The sequence below is a fragment of the Nannospalax galili genome, unplaced genomic scaffold (genome assembly GCF_000622305.1).
Source record: "Nannospalax galili isolate Female #2095 unplaced genomic scaffold, S.galili_v1.0 scaffold469, whole genome shotgun sequence".
NCBI classification, from domain to species: Eukaryota; Metazoa; Chordata; class Mammalia; order Rodentia; family Spalacidae; genus Nannospalax; species Nannospalax galili.
Window position 1 is genome coordinate 1,425,028 of NW_008359443.1, and position 6,024 is coordinate 1,431,051.

General features: G+C 40.5%; 1 long non-coding RNA gene across 1 annotated transcript in view; it reads left to right on the forward strand.

Moving 5' to 3' along the window:
- The window catches only part of LOC115068466, a 7,470-nt gene extending 5,788 nt beyond the window's left edge, over positions 1–1,682 (forward strand). Inside the window, exon 3 of the long non-coding RNA XR_003847806.1 lies at positions 1,083–1,682. This is a non-coding gene — a long non-coding RNA (uncharacterized LOC115068466). The remainder of the gene's footprint in view (positions 1–1,082) is intronic.
- The last annotated feature ends 4,342 nt before the right edge of the window (positions 1,683–6,024 follow it).

Genomic DNA, 6,024 nt, shown 5'->3' on the forward strand with positions numbered 1-6,024 from the left:
TTCTGTTTTCCAGCTCCATGAGATGCAAGTATTTGTTGGATGCTTACTGTGCAAACTGATTGCTGATCTCTTTTTTAGTAGTCAAGAACATTTAGGGATTTACTGAAAGTACTTAAAAGGGAGTTGGTCTCCCTTTGAATGGAGTTTTATCAAAAAAGTGTCATAAACTCTCAATATCTTCCTTTTGGGAGGAGAGAGACTCTCAGTGGATAAGAGCTCTTGCTGCCTTTGCAGAGGACCCAGGTTCAGTTCCCAGCACCCACATGGTAGCTAACAACCATACATAACTCCAGTTCCAGGGGAATCCATCCTCTTCTGACCTGTGTGGGCATTGCACGACACGGGCTACATACATGCAGGCAATGCACTCATAAAATTTAAAAAAATTTTTTTAAATAAAAAATTTAAAAATTGTTTTTAGCAGAAGATGTAAAAAAAGTCAATAGTTAAATGATAGATTAGCTGGTAAGTTTTTTAAGGTCTTTAAGGTATAAAGAGATAATACTGTTACTAATACACATAATGTAAAGCAATCCAATCAAAACAAAGGATATAAACAAGGCATTCAGAAAAAGCAGCTCCAAATCAACAGTAGAAAGAAAACATGAATGAGCCTCAAATTCTCAATGAGGAAATGAAAATAGCTAATAAGTTAGCACATTATACCATCAGTTGGATGGAATTGAATAAAAAGAACAAGTCAGACAGTGGGGTAGTGGGGCCCCTGCTGCCCCCCGCCTCGGAAGCTCACAGCACCTCCACTTTGCCCTGGCCTTCCCCTTGTCTCGGGCTCACCCCTTTCCAACTCACATGCCTTTTAAAAAAAAAAAAAAGTTTTATTTTTGGTGCTGGGAATCAAACCCTGGTCCTTTGCAAAAGCAGCCAGTGCTCTTAACCACTGAGCCATCTCTCCAGCCCCTCACATGCCTTTTTGCTGAGACACCCCGCTTTGTGCCTAGGAGCTTCCTCTTATCCCTCCGTGCTCAGATGTGACCAGCCCACCCTAACAGCCTGTTGAAGGTTGCAGCTGCTCTTCCGTCCTAATGTCCTGTACTCTCCTGTGTTCTGATCTTTTCACACAGCGTGCATGTGTGTACGTGATCCTTATGCAGACTACGTTCTAAAAGGCAAGGGTCCTTGCAGTGTCCATTGATGGAGCCAAGCATCTAAAGTGATTGATGCAGAGTTACCTAGTAAGACTCCCCAAATGAATGATAAGTAAGTTAGCAGATGATTTGATGAGAGAACGAGCATTAACAGGGAAAAATCATGTTCTTGTGTAAAGCTATGAATTTCATATAATTTAATTTGTTTCATATGTAATTTTTCTTTTGTGGTGCCTAGGAACCAGACCTGGGGCCTTGCACATGTAAGGTGAGCATTTGAGCAATTTACTACTGAATTATACCCCAGCTTAAAAAGGAAGAGGTGACTTCTGTTCCTTTGAGTCTTGATTTGAAAAGACACACAAGACCCAGAGAAATTATTTCCTTTCACAAGATAATCGCTAAATGAAGGCAATTGTGATACAGGCTCATGGGCCATCAAAACTCAGTTAAACCAGCAGTACCCCAGTCCAGTTACAACGCTCATCTCTGCATTTCTACCACTTGAATCACTTTCAGCTCCTTCATTTACAAAGTTAATAGCTCAGGAAAGGTGAAAATTTTGCTTAAAAATGTTTCATTTTTAATAAGATGTAATTAAACGAAAATATAGAAAGTGAAAGGTTATAAGATGTAACAGGCAAGTTATTAAAGCCTGGGCCAGTGAGATGGCTTGGTGGATAAAGGTACCTGCTGCCCAGGCCAATGACCTGAGTTCAATCCCCATATGTAGTAATATTTATTACCAAGGGAATTTCTATATTGAGAAGTGTTAAGCATCTTATTACAGCACAGAGAAAAACTAGGAAATCGAGGAGTACGACACAACTGGTTGAGGAATCAGAACAATGGAAAAACTGGCAGTCTAGAGCCATGGGGATATTTTGGACACAGTTTTCCTTCAGGCTGGTAGGTCATGCACACAAAGTAATGACATTGATCTAATGTGCATGTTATATGTGTGTGTATAGGCATATGTGTATTATATATTCTCATATATGTACATGGTTATATAGCCAAAATGATAGACACTGTTTTCAATAAGTATTAGACTCTAAAATTAAATATAAACCCCAAAATGCATTGTGTGTGCAGTGTGTGCACACCATATGTGTATTATATATTCTCATATATGTACATGGTTATATAGCCAAAATGATAGACACTGTTTTCAATAAGTATTAGACTCTAAAATTAAATATAAACCCCAAAATGCATTGTGTGTGCAGTGTGTGCACACGTGTGTGGAAACACGTGCATGTGGAAGCCATAGGTGGCTGTCTGGTGTCCTGCTCAGTCACTCTACTTCATGCCATTGAGACAGGATCTCTCACTGAACTTGGAGCTGGGTTGATGGCCAACAGGCTCCAGCCCCATAGCCCTGAGGTTACAGGCACCCGTGGGGCTATACCCAGCTTTTTACATGACTAAATATGTGTATTATATATTCTCATATATGTACATGGTTATATAGCCAAAACGATAGACACTGTTTTCAATAAGTATTAGACTCTAAAATTAATCAAATATAAACCCCAAAATGCATTGTGTGTGCAGTGTGTGCACATGTGTGTGGAAACACGTGCATGTGGAAGCCATAGGTGGCTGTCTGGTGTCCTCCTCAGTCACTCTACTTCATGCCCTTGAGACAGGATCTCTCACTGAACTTGGAGCTGGGTTGATGGCCAACAGGCTCCAGCCCCATAGCCCTGAGGTTACAGGCACCCGTGGGGCTATACCCAGCTTTTTACATGACTACTCCCAGTAAGACCCCACATCCTCGTGCTTGCACAGCATTCTGACTCACAGAACTGCTCCAGCCTCCAAAATGTATTTTAATACATGCCTGGCACTACAGACATTCTTGTAAACATGCAGAGAAGCATGTAAGTGCTTTGCATGTGCATCCCAGCACCAGGGTGAAAGCTCTCCTGTCCTGTCCTCCCACTGTGCCTTATATTGTCTACCTCCCCAGTTTCACATTGCCTGGTCATGTGTATAGTGACCTATCATTGAGTCTTCACCTGTGTCGTCTCCATTACTGATTCACATGTTAATAGTCTATTTGGATTTCTTTTGTGTTATTCTCTTGTCCTTTTCTTGTAGTAGTTCTTAGTACTTGGATACCAATCCCCCGTTACTTACTTGTCTTACACATATACATATAATTTCCCACTTTTAGTTTCTCTTTTAGGAACATTTTGATACTGATTTTCATATAAAATCTTTCATTTTAACATAGTTCAACTTATCAGTTACTTTTTGTTGAGGATGTACTCTTGATTGAGACAGTCCCTACTCTGAAATCATTCTGATATTCTCCAATACTGTTTCTAAAGGCTTCATAGAGCAAGTCATTACCCTGTTCCTCTTTTATAAGCACTCTTTTATAAAGTGCTATTCTTTGCACTTTAGTATAAATATTCAGGAATCAACTATCAAATTCTATGAAGATACATTTGATAGGGCTGGGGAGCAGTTAAGAACGCTGACTGCTCTTGCACAGGATATGGGTTGGGTCCTCAGCATCCACCCGGTAGTAACAGTCCATAACTCCATTTCCAAGGAATCCAGTGACCTCTTCTGGCCTCCACAGGCATTGCATACAGTGCACATGGTATACTTACATGTAGACAAAACACCCATATACATAAAAAATTTTTTTTTAAAAAATTTAAATTTTAATAGGAATAAAATAGGAATTTAATATGAATAAAAATTTTAATAGGAATAAAATGAAATAGGAAATTTTAAGAATTTACATTTTGAGGGGCTGGAGAGGGCTCAGTGGGTAAGAGCAATGGCAGTGCCTGCAGAGGCCAGAAGAGGGCATCAGATCCCCTGGAGCTGGAGTTACAGGTAGTTGTGCACTGCCTGATTTGGGTGCTGAGAACCTAACTCTGGTCCTCTGCAAGAGCAGTATGTGTTCTTAACCACTGACCCGAGATGGGTCCAGCCCCTGGCTTTACATGCAGCCATCATAAATTCATAGAACTTGCCAAACTCAATATTCGTGTGGTTTCTCAGCTCGTTTGAAGTTTTTTACATACATAATGTCATCTTCTACCAATAACAATATGTTTCTTTTCCAGTCTCTTACCCCTCAGCTTTCTCTTTTCCTGGTGTTGGTTAGAACTTCTAGAATGATGTTGAATAAAGTTTCTGCTCCCAGGTGTCCTTGTTTTTTTCTTGATCTGTATGGGAAAACTGAATTTAAGTATAATTTTGCTGAAGGTTTGCAGCAGAGTCACTTACGGTATTAAATTTTTTCTTAGTATTGTTTGCTGAAAATTATGAATTTTTAAAAATGTTTTTAGCATTTATTAATCATACATAACATTGGATGTTTACCCCCCCCCATGTTACCCTCCGACTCCCCAACTCCCGATGATGCTCTTCCTCGCTTTTTTGAATATTATTTTAATGTTTATTTTGTAGCCCAGTGAGTTTCATTAGAGTTGCTTACAGAGCACAGGCATCTTACCAGTGACTGCACCTCTGAGGAGAACATCTTTTCCTCCCCTTGTAATTATTAGCTGCCTAGAGAGCCTTAGGGAGAGGTGGGGTCTCATGAACTCCACCTCTCCATGAGAGAGTGCTGACAGGCCCAGGCTTGTGCAGGTCTCGAGCATATCCTCACAGCCACTGGGCATTTAGGGGTGCAGGGCCATGTCATACCTGCAGGGAGTGTTTACCACACTGTCCCTTCCAGGATGTTCTGTGAGCCCTGGAAAGGATGGCACAGGTAACCTGCTAGGGCTAAGCAATTCTCAACTCAGTACTTCAACCAGTGATGAGTCTGCAGGTGTTGGTGCTCAGGGCAAAAACGTTCTTTGACCCAAGTTTCCAGCCGTACTAATCTACAGGCATAGACATAATCTTTTAAATGGCGGGTTTTTTTCAGGCACTTCTTCTGTATGTGAGAATCCCTCTAATTTGTTAATGTGTGCTATATATGGTTTCACAGGTCTTTCATTCATTACTAGAGTAAACCTGGTGCATATTTTCTTAGAATCCGTGTGCTCATTTTATTTAAGGTTTCTATCTATGTTCATAAGGCATTAGATTTCTGATGACTAATCCTGGGTGTCAACTTGACTGGCTCTGGGATTAACTGAAATGAAAGAGATCTTGATTGCATCATCTGAAGCTGGAAGACACACCCTAGATGTGGGTGTTATCTTCTGATGGCAGCACGTATAAAAGGCCACAGCAGAGAATGCCTGGCTTCTTGCTGCTTACCTTCTCTCTTGATGGTGAGTTCCTCTTGATCCTGTAGACTGAAGACTACCTCATCTTTTAGAATTCGTCAGACCTTCAGTGCCAGATTGGGACTACTGAGACATCCAGCCTCATGGGCTGAGCGACTGGATTCTCAGCCTCTCCAGTGTGGTGTAGCCATTGTTGGACTACTCGTACTCTATCCTGTGAGCTAAGCTGATAAATATACATTATATATATATATACACACACACACACACACACATACATACATACATACATACATACATACATATTCATTCTACTGGTTCTGTTTCTTTGGAGAACCCTAACTAACGCAGATTGTGGTACCAGGAGTGGTTCTAGAGAAACAGAATCGAAAGGATGAATTTCTTTAATGGGCTTGTTGGTATTTGGAGCAGACTCTCCAACTGAGTCTTCAGGTAGCATGGAGAGCACTGAAAATCCATGGTGTAGACTATTTGAAATAGTTATGGAGATAGATGCATTTGAATCTCCTAACACCGCTTGAGACGAGCAAGAAATTTAGTGACTCTATACATAAAACATTTGACAATGTGTGGAAAAATAAGAAAAATAATGATGCGGGCTGGTTACTTCTAGCATCTCTGGATAAACTGATGAAGATAAACAATGAGCTTAATGATAAAATTGACAAGCTCCAGATTCGAATCAA